The 21067-nt window shown below is 46.8% G+C and overlaps 1 long non-coding RNA gene across 1 annotated transcript in view; it reads left to right on the top strand.

Moving 5' to 3' along the window:
* The window catches only part of LOC133396897 (uncharacterized), a 39792-nt gene that overhangs the window by 13005 nt on the left and 5720 nt on the right, over positions 1-21067 (top strand). The window lies entirely within an intron of this gene.

Raw genomic sequence — 21067 nt, 5'->3', positions numbered from 1 at the left:
TAATGGACACGCGCAGAAAAAATATTGACCTAGAATCTCTTTTATTGACGAAATAAAAAGATGTCAAATGTTTATCCTCCCTGAAATGACACGTGCAAATTTCTCTAAAAAAAAAAACAGCAATCTGGGTAGGAAAAAAATAAAGAGGAGACAATTTGTGAAATGATTTTAAACCATTGAAGCCAAACATTGTAATGTTTACACTGGCATTAACTAGTGAGAAAAATGTCACATCTTCCACAGTGTGTGCAAGATAACGGCGTCACGTGCATCGCTGTATTTGGGAAAAGAACGCATTTCCGCGCATTTGTATTCCATTATTGCCCACCGATCCACGAGATCGGCCGCCGCTGGGGAACATTCAAGATTTTCTGACTTCATTTTTTGTGATTATATCAATCATAGACCAAATCAATGGCACGATAGCATAATAGCTTGCAACTGTGTTAACGAGATGCCGACGTTCAAAGGTCAACGTAGCATGACATCAGATAGCGGAGCGCGTTTTTCAACCTCGTAACGCAGCAGGATAAACACGAATCACTTATTTGAATCTGTTGTTCAAAAGCTCGGCCGTGTTTGGCCGCACGTAGTCAGGATTCGACTTAAAAGGGATTGATTTAAAAGGCTTCCCCCCGTATGAGAGTTGACGGAATGTGAAATTAACGAAGTCACGGCGGTGTAACGATCGGAGGGCTCGCCCGACACAAAACGACCCAAAAAAAGCCGGAGCGCGCTTGTGCGGGTTTCGTGGAAATCCCGCAGAGTCCCGCACGCGTCTGAAGTAGGACGGGGACCAAACGGAGACAAGTCCCGCGTGAACAAACACGGACACAAACGAATTGTATGAAAGGCACGCAGGGACAAATTGATTGCTGCAAATAGAGGCTGTGACTCCAATTAAATACGCTTAAAAAAACACGATCAAATGAAGATTTTTGGCCGGTTGTCACATATTTTGAGCCGGAACGCAATTCAAGCGCGAGTACGGCGGCGGCGGCGCCGCTCTCGAGGGAGACAGATGGGACGGACGTCCACCAACCCCCCGTCCTTTCTCTCCGCGTGACTCGCCGTCGCAGTCTGCGGCCCGTTTTAGTGCCAGAGCGTTTCGCGTCCTCGCACGCAAAACTACTCTTTCATTAATCATCTGCATGTGTAAATTAGGCATGAAAAGAGAGTATTTGGAGCATAAAAACTTGGAATGCGGTCTTTAACCACGTCCCGCGGTCATAAATTGGATGATGGAGGGAAGTTAACGAGCTTCTGTCCGTTTCAGGACCGAACGGCCCCGCCGAAGCGGAAATGTCACCGGCGCTCGCTCGACGCGTCGGTGACGCGTTTTGCTTTCGGTCGTGATTCATTGCCGTCGTTCGTAGTTTCAACGTAGCGGCTTAATAGTTTGGAAGGAAATTCAGATACTTTTTTACTTTTATAATTTTTTGGTCACTTGTTTTAAAGTGTATCGGGTTACCTTGACTTTGAATGGTTTACCTCGCAAGTCTGGTTTAAAAAACAAAAAAACAAAAAAAAAAACCAACAACAAAAAAAGAGTGGTAATTTGTAAGCGCTCGAGCTCTGAAAAGAAACCGCAACAAAGAACGTCTTTCTTTTACATGTGGTGGACTTCACCTATCGTGGCCTTGTGCAAGATAGCTTTGAAAATGAATGAAGTTCCTCTTCTCTCTGAGGTTTATTCTCCACACAGAGCTTTTATCGGCGTATTATCTGCTTCCGTTCATATTGAAATCACAACTTTATTTATCTTAGTTGCGGATAAGACCGTTCGAGCACTGCGCCTCACCCCTAAGATTAACATTTCACCAAGCGGCTTATTAGAGCAATTCATCAAATCAGTGGGCATTGCTGATTAAATCAACTTGGTAATAAATGGAATGATCTAAAGGCTTCTGACACCCCGGGTCCTCGCAGCCCACCTGCCTGATTAGGAGGCAATTTATCCCATAGCTTTCCACACAGCCTCGCCTTTTAATTGGGGCAGGAATGAGAATGTCATACTGTTTTCCTGACGGCACATCCCGCAGGGCCTTGATGAAAGATCTCGGAGCATCAATTTAGCTCCACGATGAGACGATTGGCCTGTCAACGGATCTGTTTTTTGTTTTATATATATATATATATATACATATTTTTTAGAGCGCTTTGCCACAGGACAACGCGTTGCAGTAGTACAAACTTATGATCCATGAGAGCCAAGTTAAAGCTAAATTTTTTTCCCCCAATTCAAATAAATGTTTTCTACCTTTTCCATGACAATGTTATTAATTTGCTCCAATGTCCTTTTAACTGCGAGTGCCTATTTGTCCCAAAATTGACATTTGTCTCTGTTTTAGTGACTTACTGTGTCGTTAAGAATGGGCGAGTATCGATACCAGGTATCGGTATCATGCCGGTACCAGCGTTATTTCAAGTGTCCTTGTGAATGCTGCCAATGCCGGACACCAAATACTGAAGCCCAAAAAATTAAATCTGCCATCGTCCTCCTCTCGTTAGCGAAACTAAAGTGACAAATTGGTGAATCATGTGTGTCAGAAAGAAACAGGTCTTTGTTCACAGTTACATCGTTGAATAAAATTGTTTTATCAAAAGTACTCGTATCTGTACTCTGTATCGGTGAGTACTCGGTACTGGTATCGGTCTGAAAAAGGAAGCGGTATCGAACATCCCTACTCGACTTTACACCGATCTGTTCGGCTTTATCGGTATCGGCCGGTAATTAGCATTTTATGGCGATCGGCTTTGTCATTCGCCGAGCAGATCGATGACGTCGTCGATCGATTTACTCCGTCGCCATCGTGTACAGTACGTTTGACTCTCAAAGCCAGTTTGTTTTTAGCCTCGTCGCATATTTTGATGCAGTACTGTAGATATCCGACCGCCAACAGTTATCTAAAAAAATAAAAATAAATTGTCGGCGGTGTGGGACAGACGACACGTAATGCCAGGATCGGACTACGACAAATTGGGTCTGTCACGATTGCACTGTCAGACGACTGCAATAAAATCTTGTATTCCACCGCGTCCCGTCTTTTACGATCACTGGATTTGATCTCGTCAACTCAAACGCGACCGGATAAATCGGTTCCGACGGCAATGGATCGTCGTCTGTATTACAAGAACAAACGTGTGCCGGTGGTCACCGGTGCTCGGGAGAAGACTTTCATACAAGGCTCGCTTGAGGTACGTTCGCGTACTTTTAATAGGATACGGCTCGCAAGCAGGCAACAAAATGTCAGGTGGCCTTGCAAGCTAGCGCTAACAGTTGTATGTAAACATGCCTTCGTTGTGTCGAATCATCCTCTAAAGTTTCGGTGTGGGTGAAGTAATGTAATCGCAATAAAGTAATGACAGTAAGTTAGCACCCGTTATTTCTGTCATGTCGTGATGTTGTTTTGACCTGACCAGTTGGAATACATGAACGGAATTGAGAATACTTTTGAAGATACTCTGTGTACACTACACAAGTATATACAGTAAATGAACACGTCATTTAAACAGACACATCGCTACATCTTGTGATCGGATCGGCGATCGGTTATCGTCTTTTTAAATCGCTCGTCGGCCCCAAAAATCCTGATCGTGGAAGGCCTAATCCTAATTTGTCGCGCAACTAGGGGCAAATTTCGCAATATCCTCCATCTTGAGTTTAATATGTAAATAATAGCAACAGTAGTTCAGTAAATAGTACAATCACAACTAATAGTTTTCTTAAAAAAAACCAAACCAATTAAATCATACACCCACTTTTAACTTACGAAACAAAACCAATTGTACGCAGCTTTAAAGCAATGCAATTTTGCATGAGGCCAACTGTTATGTGAAGGAAGAGTTCCAAGGAGAAGGTTTAACCTTGTGCAGTTGGAAACAAATCCCCCTAAAAGTCCTAATAAGAAAATGATGCAAACCATAAAATGACACCTTAACCCTTAACTAAACAATAAAAACAAAATTTACATCCAAACCACACATGTAAGAACAGGTAATGCGTTGACGCTGACGCTCCCTTTGTGTCTTTGCTCGACACCCAAATTAAACCTGGCATAATTTGTCACGGGTTACACATCTATCCCCGCGCACTGCTTTGTTTTTCAATCATTTGTCTTTGTTTACCACATAATCACACTCTAAACCGGCTAAATCGGTGGCTCCTCCACTCCGAATGCAGATGAGCCGCTCTATAGGGCGACGCATACACTAATCCTCCGTTCTGTGTCCGCTTGTCGTTTTTCAAAATTGTGCCGTGCGCTCGCTGGCTAATTCCTACCGTGGCGTGATTGTACATCTCTACGCGAGGACGTAAGAAGCGCAGAATGTTGACGAAAGAGACCCGGCGAACGTCAGATGGCTCGCTATGAATAGTCAATTAACTGTGACTTGTTCCAGCAATGACTAGCGAATGAGGGGAGGAGAGGACGGCTGTCGGAGGGGGGGAAAAGCCGTCCATTATCTCGCAGCTAATGATCTAGCCACTGTTATTTCCATTTGCCAGATAGTTTGCGATTAAAGGGTTTGGTCAATCAAAGAGATAACAGGGATTAGAAGCAGGGGGACGAGAGCGGAAGAGAAAGTCGGAGAAAGAGCCGGCAAAGCGACGGCTCCGTTCGATCTTAGGTGCTCTTTTAACGAAAGCGCTGCCAAAAAGATATTGCTCATTCGCGTGGGTACAGCGGGCCGAAAGCGATCGCGGTACCGTCGAACGGCGAGTGCAATATTAACTGCGTTTGCACCAGTCACGCTAACACAAAGTAGGAGGCTCTGTTTGGATTCTTAGTTTGTCAGCAGGACTTTGCTAAAAGTCCGTAAAATCCAAACGGTCAGCTCAAAAGCCAATCAAGAACCCACCGAATGTTGCCGGAGATAAAGATGAGCTCATGTTGCAGCGGTGGGTAGTAACGCGCCACATTTACTCCGTTACATTTACTCAAGTAACATTTTCGATACCGTACTCGTCAGAGGACTTAAAATGCAAATGTACTTTAAACCCTTTTACTTGAGTATTTCTGCAAAGGATGGATAGTTTTACTCCGTCACAATGATCGGCATGCCGTTCGCTACTTTTATTTATCCATTGTCGCGCGCGCGTCTATTTTTAGACTCCATCTTCGACTTCCGCAAAGGCCGCCCGTTGCGCCAATCAGTCGTTTGACTCCAATTCACCAATCAGACGACACGAGGCAGTCGCACGACCGCGCACGTAGGCTTCGCGAGCCAATCCAAATGACTCATTTTGGGGGGGAAAAATAAAAGAGCAGCGCGAGCACGTTTACTTTAGACTCCAAAAACAACAGCTTTGTCATGCAGCTCTTAAATTGTGACTGCCCAAGCTTGGATATTTCAGCCCACTTCTCAGTGGAGAAAACATCTTACGGTAAGTTGTTTTCTTTTGTTTTGGCAGTGGATATGGCGACATTAGCACTATCCCTACGGTGTTGCACACACAATCAATGTCTGTTCAGCAAACAGCTTCTTCATGAATTGAAGCAAATCAAGCAAATAGCGTTTCTGTTGCGCCCAATGCATGTGTTGTTGGCTTTTGGGCAGTTAATAATTGAAACGGTGGCAGGTGTGTGTTGAATCCCATATATTATTAGTCTTCAATTTTATTTGATGTCCATGCTCTGATTTCCAAAAACAAATAATAATAATTCCAGAAGTTGTAAGTTAATATTGTGTTTTTGTTTCATTTTGTACTTTCTTACTGTTAAATATTTGAATGACTTGTTTTTACTTGAGTCATGATTTGAAAGTAACAGTACTCTTACTTTTTTGAGTTAGAAGCTGTCGTTCGGTCGATGTAGCGGTATTGTTTTTATTTTTTGTCATATTTTTTCGCTTTGTATTTGCGAGCCAAAATTGAAGGTACGAGCAGGCTTCAGATACGTCAGCCGCAGACGCCTGTGAAATTGAAGTCCTTTATTTAACAGGGCAAATGAAACACAACTTGCAAGGTGCTGGTGGAGAACAGAAATGTGTGTGTGTGTGTATATATATATATATATATATATACACTGTTCTAGTTGGCTCAGGCCTAATGACAGCCCTTATATTGTGCAGTTTAAAGGGATACAGAAAAGTAATACACAACATTAAACAAGCTGCAATTGTGCTATCCCTGCAAAGTTGAATGTGGATTTAGAGCAGATGCTGGCTCATAAATGGAGGGAACTACCCGAGACACTGCATGGAATATTAATGACCCATATCACACCCAGCCATGGGGAAAAAAAAGATGCACCCTCCAACAATAATGCAGTGTTTGCTGGAGGAACTACAAGGGGAAAATTGCATTGGGAGAAATCTGAGTCATCTGCAGGGGAGGACACGCCCCCTTTGTATATAAATGCTCACGGAGACACCCGGCCTCTGAAGGCTTGGAAGGACAATTATTTCTTTTACAATGAAAGCGAAAATGCTCAACATTATGTTGAGGAAGCCAGATATTTTAGCTTCTGTTTTGTCTCGCGGAGAGTCAAAAACGTTGTTAGATAGCGCGGTAAAATTCTGTCTTCATGTAAAGTGAAGATTAATTGCCAAAAATGAGTTTGTCGAAGCATCTGTTGGATGTGCGTTGTGCATATTTGCCCCGCTTGTGTTTGGGTGCGAGCTGGCCACTGGGGTGTAAAAAAAACCCCAAAAAACAAGTTGATCGACCAGCTGCTCCTGTTTCTATAATTACAAGGGGCGGTAGAGAGTAAAGTTGTGCATTAAGATTGTTTGAGAATATTTAAAAAACATTTTTTTTTTTGTGATTATCATCCTCAGAAGTATGACTTAAAAACAATTCCGCCAAAAGTGGTTTGCTGCAGTCATTTTGTGTAACGCAAAACACAGGCCCCCCCCCCAGGAATATATAAGCAAGCTTTGTTCTTCAACTTGAAAATGAAAGTTGAAGCAAAGAGAAGGGGGCGGGGGAAGGGGGGAGAGAGAAGAAGAACAGGTACATTGGAAAAGTATGCCGACTAATTGAGACAAACGCACAGCGGTAGAGGAGCGCGAGAGAGACAGCGGTGAATTTATCGAGCCCGTCTTTTGCCCTTTTTCCTCAGCTCGCCTCGTTTTGTTGAAATCCACGACCTCGCTCTTTTTTCTCTCTCCCTCGTTGGAATAGCAACACAAAGCATCGCGTCTCCCTCTTTGCGCACATTTAGAATCTGTAAATCACGTTTGGCAAACCACACCATTTTGCAGGACAAATCATACGGGAGGCGTTCCTGGGTGTTGCACAAAATGAATTAGTTATTCGTTGAAGCTAAGCACGACATTTTGGAGGGAAGAAACCCAAAACATTACTGCCAGTACGCTGAACTCCGTGTGTAGTTCCAATCAAAATGATGTTTGCACTCTGAGTCACGACAGTAGACAAACGGTTGTCGTGTAAATGTCAACGCGCACGGTGGAAATATCTGTATACGGCTCGCTCGATGCGCTAAAAAGTCACTCCGTGCGGCGACCTCGTCAGTCGCGCCGCAGACGTTGACGACGTGCCCCGTGGATGCGCGAGTGTCACGGCTGATCTGGGTTCAAAGGTTGCACGCGCTCAGCTGGAATTCCCCAACCGAGCGGCAAAAAGGACATTTATTTACGGCCGTCGCATGACCGTCAGCTTTCCCGCGACGTTACGAACGCTTTGACATCAGAGGCCGTCCGTGTGAACTTTTCATTTGTGACCTGATACAGAACTGCTTTGGTTTCTGGCGAAAGGCAGTCAGTCTCTTCTCGCGCCCCCACGAATAACCACAGTATCAAAAGGGTTCCCGGCAAAAGCTCGGTCATACGGCTCGAGTAGAATTAACGATCACCTCCGCCAAGGGCGTTGCGTTCGCACCTACATCAGTCACTCGATTAGCCGGACGGCTCGAAAACTGCTGGACCGGCACCAGCGAAGAAAGATCGTAGCGTACAGTATATGTGGGGCACGGTGACGAATTGCATGTTTTTCCAATGCCGTGGAAAAAAAAGTTTTTATTTGTATTTTGCAGGACCCCTTTTAATGTTTAAGGTCAGCAAACAAATGTAAATATCAGATACCCAAGTCAAAACGGAACCGCGATGAAATCGGGAAGAACAACGATCGAAAGCTTAATGGAGAAGGGGGCAAATAGTTTTTTTCAAATCGCCGTACTTCAGAATCGACGGCGGCACTCTCTCCGAGGACTCGCACTCTCACGCGCGCGGCGCGACTCGATTGTCGATCTTCCGACGATAATTCCGCAACGTGAGATGAGTCCCGGACTGTTTTGAAGCAGCATTGTAATTGGTTAATGAGTCGGAAAGGAAAAGCTTCTTGATCTCATTTCCAGCGCTTAATTAACCTCGGAGTCGGGAGATTTCCCCCGGTGCCGGGGACGGGGCCGGGGGCACCTCGCCCCTCCTCTACCCGCCTTTGTGTCCTTCTCGCCCGTGTCACTCGCTCATTCTGGGCCACGCGACACCCCCGCAACGACAATAGCTCATCCGGCGCGTCCTTCACGCGGCAACGCCAATTTATCGACTAAATGGAAATTTGCATCCGCGCCACACGCGTATAGATGTTACGACGAAGCGATTCTCTTCCCGCGTGGCATGAAAGTCCAGAACAAAACGTTCTAAATAGCAGCGCCGGCCGCTCAACACTCCAGTACCTCCAACTTTGACTCTTTCCCTAGGCCGGCCCAGTTCTGCGGCCTCGGGGGTATGAACCTAGTTCTGACACAATTGATCTCTGGTTCATCATCAGCCCCCTCCCACGAGACCAGAAGGACACCCGGCTTCCTCAGCGGGTTCCACTTTCATCCCGCAATGTTGTCGTTGCGGAAAAAACCGACGCTCCGTACCAGCAGAGGGTCGGACGTTCACACAAACGTGGGATCGTGACCGGAAGCCGGCGCTTAGCTCCTCCACGCCTGCGGGTCCTCGCTGTCGCCTCCAGCTTCAAAGCAGATCATTTACAAGTCGTCGAGCACCACCGCGCGCGCCGCTTCTCTCTTTGCCCCCCTTCCGAGTTCCAGGCGCGGGGCCATTTTTCCTCAGTCGTCCGCTTCGGTCTCGCACCTTCTGCCAACTGAGCGTCCCGCCACCTCTGGCGCACTTACCTCGGAGACGGAGCCGTACGGTCCGGGGCCTCGCCGGTTCTCAGCCCGCGGTCATTCGGACCGCCGATATAACGCCACGGTCCCCGAAGGTCGAGGACGGGGAGGAAGATGAAGGGCGAAATGTGTAATTACAGACTGAATTTGCACAAAATCTGTGTGACATTATAGCACTTTATTACAACAGCAGGCGGAGTCACACCGAAACAGGTGGTAGTTTGACATTGACGTAATGAAGGCGGGCGTTCATTTAGGTGACCTAGATTCAGCCGCTAAAACAAAGAGAAAGCGAGCGTTCCCCGTTTACGAAACCATGCGCAGTGAGCCTTACGGTAAATACATTTTTGCCTCAGGGGCTGTCCAAAAATCACTGAAGTGGAGACCGCCTGGTCTATTAACTTGAAAAAAAAAAAGGCTCACCCTTTTTTAATTAGATCTTGAGGAAGAAACTAAGCCTGAAAGAGAGACAATAAATGTACCAATCAAAGTGAGTCAATACAAAAAAATCCCTGAAATCAGGGGGGTGACATTGAATATGTAATTAGACAAAGAAGAAAGGAAGACGTCGGAGTACGGGCGCTCTCCGGAGATTCGCAATAACCAAACAAATAATCCATCGATGGATCTGTGTCACGGCTGGGCACCGCGGTGGCGTTATCCTCTTAAGCGGGATGGCTCGAAAAACGTCGTCACTTTTTCGATTTAAACCCCCCTCAGGATGACGTACGAATGCGGCTCAGCGGCACGTCAAGCACGTTCATCGACGTGGACGGCGTCTCCGACTCGGCATTCGGAGAAGCGTTTATAAAAAAAAAAAAAAAAAAAAAAAAAAAAAATCAGCTTAAATGAACGGCGGTTGTGCTCCTGACAGTGGACTCTGGCCAGCAACAGCACTTCTCCCAGGCAGCGAAGCACACATAGCAAATGTACCTCTTTAGCAATATAATAATTTATAAAAGGCACCCACCCGGTGAGACCGAATGAATATTCTGCCTGGATATTAAGCACAGGCATAGTTAGCGCTTAATAGATGGAGCCGCGGTACGCGGGTTATTTTCCGGACCGCGCCAAGTGGCAGGAACTCCCGGGTACGATGAAGTGAAGGCCGGCCTCGGCTTGACAGCTTTTAATAACTAATGAAAAAAAGGATGAGAGAGCTTTTGCAAAAAGAGAAGAGACCAATGACGACTGAATAATAAGAGAAGTGAACGCGCTATCTCGCGCCTCTCGCACAAGCTAATCGGCCCGCGCTATTTGCAACGAGTCGGATCGATCTGCGTCTTTTTCTCTGTTCGGGAACACGGCCCCGAGCCGGAAATGGGAACAGAAAAGTTCGTATCGTTTATCGTTGCTTTTTCTCGGCATCATCCAGAGTTTTATTGGAATTGAGCTAAGTCATCGGTGATTTCAGATGAATTCCGTACTAAATCGTCAAACTATAGCAATCGCCCTCCTTCGGTCCGTATCTTTTGGGTACGCACTCTGGCCTTCTGGCAGGAGCGGGCCCTCCTACCGAGCGCCGGGAACGCATTAAGCATTTCCGACGGAAGGATTACGCGGCGTACGAGTTTCCGGTGTCCGTTTGTTTTCCTGCTCTCGGGACGCCATCTGATGGGAAAAACGACCTCATCCTTTAAATGTGTGATCACGAGGGGTTGCGTAACAGGGGGTTCAATGCTGGTACGTTTCAAGTCGGAAAGTAAAGTTCTGTATTTAATTCAGGGATCGTTCCTCCAGCCGACACCACGGCGTCCCGCTACATTCAGCGTCAACTCCGTTTTGAGTTTGAACGCGTTTCGCACGTTGTCACGATGCGTTCGCCCGGCGACAGGACGTTAGCATGCCGCCGTACCCCAAATGCGAAAGCGTTGCGCGCATAGAGTCCTATGCGATTTACCTGGGCAAGAGCTTTCAGATCGTACTAGAATTTGACTTTTAACGAGAGTCGATGGGTAAAGCTCAAACCGTAAGTTGCGTCACGTAGATAAACAAATGAATTTTACACATTAACTGTAGCCTAAAGTATTTATCCTTCTCAATATATATATTTAGACATATTTTGAAAAACAATCATGATTTAACTTGTCCTATCCAATGCGATTGCAGCGAACCAGCCACCTCTACCAAGTACCAGCAGGAATTGAAGACGTCCGGCACAAGCGCGACTTTGAAAAACAGGCGCTCGTGCAGTCGTGGTTGGTTTTTCTATTGCTGCTGTTGCCTAAGATTCACTGCACTCTGGCATGTGCCGATCTACTTGGATGAGCCAGAACCAGAGAGGAATTATCACCTGGCTGCCAAAGCGTGAGAATTATCTCCACGATTCCAGGTGGGCCTAAAGACAGGCAGCTCAGATTGTCAAGATGTCGGGAATTAAATGGCTCAAACTGAAATTGACACGCGCTCATCAAACATTTGTTAATATATGTCGTTTTTGTCTCATCCTCCCACTTGACAAACATACCGCCATCCAAGTACTCCACTCTTATCTCAGAATAAATCATAAGTTTGTAAAAGCGCACAGACTTTTCGCACACCCTATCATCAATCTCAAGGTTTCAGATACCCCCCCTCGCGTCCTCGGTTCTGTTTTTGGCTCCGTCTCTATGCGGGCAGGAGGTCTCCTGACACTTGCCGCTCGGGTATAGCTAACTCCGCATTAATGCGACATCCCTCCCCATTAAGATCTCCATCCAGTATTTTCTTGTCCTTCCACACTGCAGTGTCCGCACGCAGCAGAGCGTACCCTAAAAGAGGTAGCGCGCGTCGCCGCGGGAACCGACGCGTCTGCGTTTGGCGACGGCAAATTTCATGTCCTGTCGTAGGGACGCACGCAACGCTGACAGTACGTCGGTTTGAGTTTGTCCTTCCGGCATGCCGATACACTGCCGGCCTCTCTTCAAAGCACATACGGTTATATTATAAGGGAATTGAAACATGAGCTGAGCTGAGACGCCTTCAAAAAAAAGTGTGCTAAAGTTGTTGGTTTCATACCAAAGGACAGGAAAAAAACGGCCTGTGAATAAAAACATTGCCAAATGAATTTCACGAAACTAAAGATGATTAGTTGCAATAGAGTGGGCATATTTAGCACCCTATAATCAGGATGTTTATTACCGAGCGACGAGGGCAGAGATTTGACCGTGAATCTTAAATGCGTGGCACTTTGCGGTAAAAATAGATTTTGACACCAAATGTTTCTGTTGGCAACATCTTAGTGGTTTATTATTTCCTCCAACACAGCAGGAATACCAAAAGGACATCTTTCAAGCTGCCTCGCAAATATTGACTTTCATTTTTGGAACAAAAGCCAAGCAACATTCGACTGTACGTCAGCTAATTTCCGTTGTCCAAAAAGCACCCGGAAGAAAGATGTTTGGATAATTTCCACGTTTGTCGTTAAGAAACTAAATCGAGTGAACACATGAAAATGAAATGCAAATAGTAGTATTAAAAAATGAGGGATTAAGGTGACTCAAGAAGCACTGTGGCATTGCTCACGAAAAAGGAAACGTCTAACTGTTGACATTTGCGCGCTGTTTTTCCACGACCTCGTATTTGACAATTTCTTTGTATTTCCATAACGCTCACCGGCCCCCCCCCGTGCGCCCCGCTATTCCCAGTCCGGGCCTGCCGGTAATTTGCGGAGCCCGCCGGGGGAAGGTTGCAATCTGCAAACAATGAGCCACGCGTCCGTGACAGATGGCCTACATCCCCCCCCCCTTTATCCCCACCACAGAATCAATCGTCAGACCCCAAAGTTTGCTTCACGTGCAATCCCTGCTAAGGGGGCAGTGAGTGCTGAATGTAGAGGGTACGCTAAGAAAAGAGATCAATGTTGTCCTGAAGCGCAGGCGTGGATGAGAGGGATTGTCAGGGTCCTAATTAGGGACAGCTAGCTACCTCTCCGGGTGACATTTAACTGGACATACTTGATAAATGTCACAACGCTGGATACAATCACGACAAATGGATGCATCAACAACGGCTTCATAACCTTTACCGATAGTCCCGCCAGGAATTCAAATGTTGTATCCGCTCTCCCTCGCATCTCTAAACACTGCGGCCTCATAATGAACATTTTGCAGGGAGAGTGACTTTCGCTCTGCGCGTTAAGCCAAATTAAGCGGAACGGGGGCGGCGGGGGGCGCGAATGCCGAATAATCTTGGCCCACGACGGCGAGAAGGAAAACGGAGAGCTCGTAGGCGTCCCTCTTATCTTCCCAAACTGAGATGCGGACAAGCCATCGGAGGGAATGGGCTCTCGAGACGGTCGGAATCAGGCAAGCGGCGGGGTCAAGACGGACCGGTCGGCGTATTCTCGGCTCGAGTTCATTTTCTTTTGTTTTTTTTTAAAAAAAAATGTCAACACAAGCTTCAAAATAATAATAAGACGGCGCTGATAACTCTGTCACCTTCACTGATTTGTAATATTTGCTTTATGTACTTTCATACTGTAGTGTTCAGAATTGACTGTATTTCCATTAGTGTCCGGTTGGCTAAAAAGGCACAGTTCCCTTGCGTATTAACAGAAACGATGAGTTAATTACAGAGGTGCCTTGAGATACAAGTTTTTGTTCCTGTGACTCAAAACACATCTCAAATCCTCTTTCCCAATCACGATGCATTTAAATGCCATTAATCCGTTGTAGCCACTGAAAAAAAATAGCCCATGTTTGCCCTTTGTTAAAGAAATAGTAGTCTACATTCTTGTAGTTGAAAAAAACAAATAGTCATGACATAACTAAATGACCAACACGTTTGCCACATTTTCTGCTTCAAATCAACGGACACCGCGCCGCTCCCGGCCACCTTTCTAAAACAGACAGTAATATTTGTCGTTCTTCACAGAGGATAAAGAATGTATGTCTGTATTGCTATTGCGCTACCGTTTGTTTAAATATCAGAATCCGTATTTGCCAAGGATGTGGAAAGAACAAGGAATTTGTGTCCGGTAGCATCAATTGCCGAAAGGGTTATAACACCGTGACCTTGACGATAGCCCTTCCACGGCGTTTCCCAATGATCTCGGCAAGGTTACAGTATGTGGTTTTAAATCCACGTGTGTTGTGTTTTTAGTTTGACATTACATTTGAAAGGTAAGCGGCGATAGACAGCTTAAATATTCCTCAAAGGAACACAAACAATTGTGCATGAGAAACATGAGTGATACATTTTGAAATAGTAAATTGTCCCTTTTTTTCCCTTTTTCAACGTGATCCGTTCGGGTCCCATCGGAAGGCGTAAACGCTCTGCGATTAGAAGTGACATCTCGGCAAGTAGCCGAGAGAGTAGACGAGTTAACACGAAGCCGGTTGCAAATCAACTGACAGCAACGTGACATTTATAGAACAAGGCAAAAAAAAAATAGTTAGGAAATAGTTTTTTTTTGCCGTGGTAGGAAATCAGCAAGTTTGAAAAGAAAGGATAAAGCACTTTTTCATTTGCACTACTTTTGTTTCAGTGAGTGATTATTTGGAAAAAGAAACCCCAAATGGTCACGTTACGGCTTTGGAAGGCGTAGCAAATGTTGTCTTTTGAAGTGTGTCTTTGATATGGAGAATATGTATACATAGATTGATGTCAATGTTTTTCCCCTCTGCACGTAAAGTAAAATAATTCATCTGTCTAAATATAAACCCTCGATTCGTTTCAGGGATTCTTTTATCTAACACGGAGCTCTCCTCGGACCTGCGCTCCTGAGTTAGCGCACCGCGCGCATCGCCTTCCAGCAGAACGTTCGCGTGCACCCGCATACGCATGCGCGCGCGCGTACTCCCACGCTTCACATCACGCGCCCGTAGTCGCGCCGCGGTGGCTAATCGCCTCTCCTGAGGAATAATTAGAGGACAAAAGCAAACGTAGCGGCGCTTTGGATGCGAAACAAACGACGTTACGTCGGGAGTACGCTTCGCCAAGCGGTGCCATTTGTTTGCAGTGGATATCTGCCAGCGGCGGCCATACATTGAGGCCAAAACCTCGAGAAAGACCGAATGACAATTAATTACGGCTAATTAGACGCATCTGTTATATTTACTGGGCCGACCATAAATGAAACGGTCAAGTTATTTTGAAAGACAGAGAGAGAGAGAGAGAGATCTGGAAGGAACACCACGTGGGCACGCAGGCGATGTATTGGCGTGCTCTCGGTGCGTTGTCGTACGCGTCGCCGGTTATTTACCGTTAGCGTTCCAGGTGTTCAGAGCCGGGTCGCCGCACACTCCCTCCTCAGGGATGAATAATCCATTTCACTAACGAGCATAGCGGAAGGGGTGTATTTGGAGCGCATACTTAATTTTTCAGCCAATCAGATGTGTTGCGGTCTGGCCTCCAATCATGGAAAAATAAGTCACCATCGACCGCTACGGCGGATTGTCTATATCGGGTTCCGGGAAATAGTCGACCTCATTTCTACTACGGGCCACCTACAGTCGACTATCAGTGTGGGGAAATTCACAACAACATTGAACTTAACTGCACGCGAGGAGCTCCACAGGGAACTATCGTAAGCCCCTTACAGTTGGGTTCGGTTTCAAATTTTTTTCACAAATATCCAACAATGTCGGGGGTACAGCTAGCAACGGTCTCCAAAATCGAGCGTTAACAACACAACCGTAGTACGAGTATTTGTTTAGTACTTATCAAAGAGAGGACTGAAAAAGCGCATTACACGGTTAAAATCCAAAAACAGTCACAAACAGTACAAGAAGAAATGAAACCCATTCATAATAAATCAATGAACGGAACGCTCGCCAAAACAAATGTCTAAAAAATGTCTACTGATCCGGACGCTCTCTGATGAAACGCCAGCGTATACCACAATTTGGGGGCACGGACTCGAGGACAATGAAATTGGATCAATCAGATGCGGAGGAGCGTCACCGTAGAACATTTGTACCGAATCCTAAAACGAAGAAACTAAAAAAGTAAACCTACGCACTGCGGCACGCTCGCATTTACGTAAACGATCAGTTGAAATCCTACGCTCTCCGGAGACCAGGTTGACCTGTCCAAATCGTAGCCCGGCAAAACAAATTGAACTTAAAAGCTCGGCGGAAACGCGACGCTGCGCGCCCCGCCGGCAACGAAGTCGACACGCGACAGACATCGAGCGGCCCGATCGTCGACGAGAAGACGGCACGCCGGAGAGAGGTCAACAACCCGACAAAGCGACATTCCTTAACGACAAGCAAAGCGAGGGGAGCGGAAATGACTCCCAAACGTCAGCAAAGGCTCTGACGGAACGGCAATTCCGCTCCATAGGCAACGTGTGCTTTTTAAGCGTTCCGGCGGGGCTCGCGGCACCTAAAAGCCGTCAAGAGGGCAAACGCGGAAGATTCTTCACACCCGATGGCAATCCGGCACGCCCGTGACAATCTGCAATCGCGCGTTTGAAATCGAACCGGCAGATTTCCCCAGCGTGACGACCCGCTCCCACCTCCACAGATCTCCTTGTCGTTTAGCAAGTCCGACCGTGAGGGAGCTCGACAAAAGACGGCGTTGAAAATGGAATGCCGTAATTGTTTTTGGGGGGGTCATTTTAACCGACACGCACGGGTGAAATCTGACACCTTCTTCCTTTTCTCCTCGCTCTCCCTCGGGGAGGGAGCCCTGTTTCCAGATCGCCCCGCACGACGGATGCGCAGCGTGAGGAACGGGCCGTCCCGCGGGCCGGGGTGTCGTTTCTGGGTTAAACGGCCTCCTATATCAAGCCCACGTCTGCTCTCGCAAGCGGGAACCCTGTTTACCGGGCCGGGAAAGCACCGCAATCCATTTCCCGTCGGGCTCTCTCAAGGAAGCGACCAAAAAAGTCGGACAGCCACACGTTCGGGGGAGGGTCGGACAGTCTACCAGCGGCGCGTTTGCAAAAAAGAAGGCGCGACGGTCATAAACGGAAAACGTATCGAGACGGCTCACGTTTGCACACGCCAGAATAAATGCAAATTCCAAGACACCGCAACTCCGCCTGTGTCATTGGTCAGGGTTGCACGGCACTCGTGTTGCTGAATGTCCAAAAAGATGATCCTAATGTATTTAAAGGTGCGATGGGAAAAACGATCATGATTTTCTTTGAGAAAAATACAACGTGTTTTGATTGGGACCGTTTTGAATGTTACGGCACGCATTCTGAAAAAGAGAAGAAATGAACCGAGCTTGAATGTCGAATATGGAAAGTGAAACGATTCCAATGCGAAACAATTATCCATAGATGTCGATTCACGAAATGTGTCTTTTTTTTGGTTTTTTTTACGCATGAAGAAAAGAATGAAAAAAAACCACCGAAACGGGTCAAAAGCAACGAAGCCTCGACCGAACGTTTCGACGGAGGCGGTTCAGTCGTACCGGATTTGAATGGAAGAAAAGCGAGAACTATTGTTTTGTCGTCACTCGGTCGGCAATAAGAGCAACGGCCAAAGAAGCGCAGCGACGTCAGCGATTGTCGGACCCCAAAGTTATGCAGTCATTTTGCAGTGGTGTATTTGTTTGTTTGCTCCCCATCGCGGTGTATATAAAATGTAATGGCAAAACAATGAATGAATTTTATGAAGTTCCCATTTAAAAAAAATGTAAAAACCCAAAATGTTTGGATTTGTGCTCTGACGGTACCCTCCGGCTCACAAGAAACCCAAACGGATGGTAGAATGGCTGGGTTAGAGAAAGTTTGAATTTGATACTCCATGAATCTTAAAGGGGAACACGCTCGTCCGTCATGGGAAAACAGGGTATAATCTAATTTTGTACACGATCTGCCCGTCTGTCCTTCAAACCACGCGTATGCTTTACGGATGTTAAAATGTTTTTTGAAGGAATCACTTCCACGGTCCGGCCCTTTGCAAACGTCACGGCCGGCATTCAGCCTTTGAAGAAATGTCTTCCCTGTCGGCAAAGTCAGCCTTTGAATGTTCCGACTAAGGTACACCATCCCCGCGATTTTTGCTGCCTTTTCCTTTATGTTGTTGAAGTCGTGTTCTGAAAGTTTGCTCCAAGTTTTTATTCCGATCCCGCTCGCCGATACGAAACGGGAAGCTCCGGGGTGTCCATTAGACGGATCCCGGCTCTAGACCGATTTAACGCACCGATAGATGAGGAAAAGAGCCGTGAAGCGAAGACGATATTCCACTTTGCACTTTGTGTTCAATTCCAGCAAACGCGGCGCGGGGTTACCCGCGCGCCATAGGCGGATCGAGAGTCAATCAGCAGTCTTGGCCGAGGGTCCTCCGGCGACAGTTCGCGGCGGACCGCCTCGCTAAGGAGAGCCTAAATGGAATGCTAATACGAGTCAGGGCTCTCTAATTGGAACACAGCCGCCGCAGGGACCGAGTATCCCGCGAAGCGCCGCGGAGGAACCGGCGGGTCGCGGCGACGGGGTCGGGCGCTCTCTCTCCGTGCCCGGCTGGAAAATAGTTGGCCTGAAAGGTTGAGAGAGGAAACACATTTCAACTTTAGGGAAGACCGTACTCCGGTGTTCGTACACCCATTCGGTGAACACGGGAGACGAATAAGTCGGCAAATGGCCAAACGTTTGTAGGAAAGTGAGGACAGCTCTTCTCATAGCCGCTTATTTTTGGAACAAACGGCGGGCAGTTAAAGTCTATCGCTGTTTTATTAGACAGTTAATTTGACGCGCGGTCGCTTAAACGGGAGGCAGCTGCGCTTTTCGAAAGCTCCCGTGACTGTCAGATCGATTTGATTGTATCCGACACGGGTTCATTGGATTTGCACTCGTTAGCGAAATGTGTTTTTAAAGCACGTCCGTCTTCCAGTTGCGGGGTTTGGCGTTTGAATGTCAGCTGCGGTCTTCCAGCGCCGAGTTTGCGTGTTGTCCTTTCTCCGCAAGTTGCGCAGCTTCCAAAACTAGGACGAAGCGAAACCAGATCCGGCCCGTTGTACGGTTTTACGCGAAAGCAATTGAAGCGCGTCTACTTTACGATTCTCGTGAAGTGGCTTCTGATTCGAAAGTCAATTCGGTATTAAAATGACATAAAATATCAATGAAACGCAGGTTAAATTGAGTTTTTCACAGCGATAACCGGCCACCGAGGGAAACCGTAACGAGGCGAAGACGCGATCAGCCCAGCCGCATTTCGACGAGGACCAAGGCGTAATTTGCGGTCGGTCGGTCGGTCGGAAGGAGCCGGCCACGTTCATGATTTAGTGGAAGCCAAATATTTGCGGTGAAAAAAACATTTGGTAGCGGGTCGATTTGGATAACCAAATTGCGCAAACTGCACCGGTTGTTTTGAACATCGAAGGAGACTTTATCATTCCCAAGATGAGAGGATACAAAGGAATGCGATGAGCAACTCTGGGGCAAAGTAAATGAGTAATGAAATGTAAAAAACAATCCAATGTAGCAAAACAAATCCCCCATAAATGACCAATATTTGAAAAAGATTTAGCAACATTTATAGTATAGAAATAATAAAAGTGAGAACCTTCAAATGTTTGTTTCCCCCCCAAGTTTAGTCCAAGTAATTACCAGTCTTACCAGAAATATTTTAGTATTGAAAAAAAAAAAAAAAAGTTGAATGTATTTGAAGACCAATGATTCACGGTTTTCTCCCCCCTCCCGCAGTATCTAAACAACGATTCTGTGGCGCAATCATACACAGCCACCGTACACATATTGAAAAATGTCATATGACAGCGACACGGTCCTAAAGTGTTTAAAATGATTTTGGAACGCGGGAGGAAGCCCGAGTACCCTGAGATCGGAACCCCGGACCTCAGAACTGTGAGGCAGACGAGGTAACCGCCATCCGACTGTAAACGGCGGGGGCGGGGGGGGGAACGAATCGCACGGTAGCCAACTTTTCCGGCCTGGCCGACGGGCGCTCTGAAAACGTTGCTAGCGCAGCAAACTACAGTACGCTAGTCTTCCAAGTCCGGAATCGTCTTCCCCTTGCGCTATTGCCCGGAAAGCCCCAAAAGTCTAGCGAGTCGTGCCTGCAGCTTTCGGCGGCATTCGACGGACTTTCGGAGTAAAGCGGTCAGCGAGCGTCCGCGGGGAGAAAACGGCCGACGGCGGCGGCGTGGAAAGTCGGCGTCCGACCCGCTCGCGACGCGACGTTTGTCTCGCCGCGTTTCGGCCCGCCGTAAAAACGCAGCAGCGCAGGCGCTCGAAAATCCATTTCCGTTGTGAATATTCCCAGAGCTTTGATGTCAAATTGAAGAAATGTTTCCACTTTGTCAGTTGGCGCATGTGATCGCTTATGTAAAATCCAATCTAAAAAGACACTAAAGCTACGTTTTGAGGGTCAGGGTCGTATTCATTGAAGAATTTTTGCCCAGATCCCAACGATTCCTGGAATCTCCCACGGACGTTGAGCGGTTGGCAGGTGTGCCTAGCTTTGTGGTTATTTTGTTTTGACACCAAACAAACATGGCAAAAAAAAGAAACATTTCTTCCTTTGTTGTAAAAGTGTCACGTAAATCTCAAGTCAAAGTTTTTTTTCCCTCGGGTAGGTCAAGTCAAAGCAAAATGTCAAGGAAACGGCGACTCGAGTCCGAGTTGCGATATTTTGCGTTCCCGTCCGTGCTCTGGAGCGACGGGCTTATTTTGAAATAGTCGGGAGTAAAAGTAAAAATCACTCAGGAAAAAGAAATGCACAAGCGCAGATGACTGAAAGATGGACTGAGGTGTAGAGTAGCAAAGGTTTGGGACTCGAAGTCAAGTCACCTTATTAATGCAGTGTTACCTCGTGTATCTTGCCTTCATTACAAGAGAATAGCAATCAGGGCATTGATTGAATCTGTATTTACGTACACTGTCACGGCTCGACTCAGGTCACGGGTGTTTTGTTTCGTCAAGACAATTGATCCAAAACGCGACGAGCGCCGGCGAGCGAAGGTTCTCGCATCGTAACGACATACTTGGATACGATATCGGACGGTTAGAAAGACGGCAAGTCGGGTCGGTGCGAGACGGGACGTACGATAAACGCGTAAGAACGTCGTCGTCGTCAATTTCGGTGGAAGCG

The sequence above is a fragment of the Phycodurus eques genome, chromosome 22, assembly GCF_024500275.1.
Source record: "Phycodurus eques isolate BA_2022a chromosome 22, UOR_Pequ_1.1, whole genome shotgun sequence".
Lineage (NCBI taxonomy): Eukaryota > Metazoa > Chordata > Actinopteri > Syngnathiformes > Syngnathidae > Phycodurus > Phycodurus eques.
Note: the sequence above shows the minus strand (reverse complement) of the source record. Positions and strands in the feature narration are given on the sequence as shown.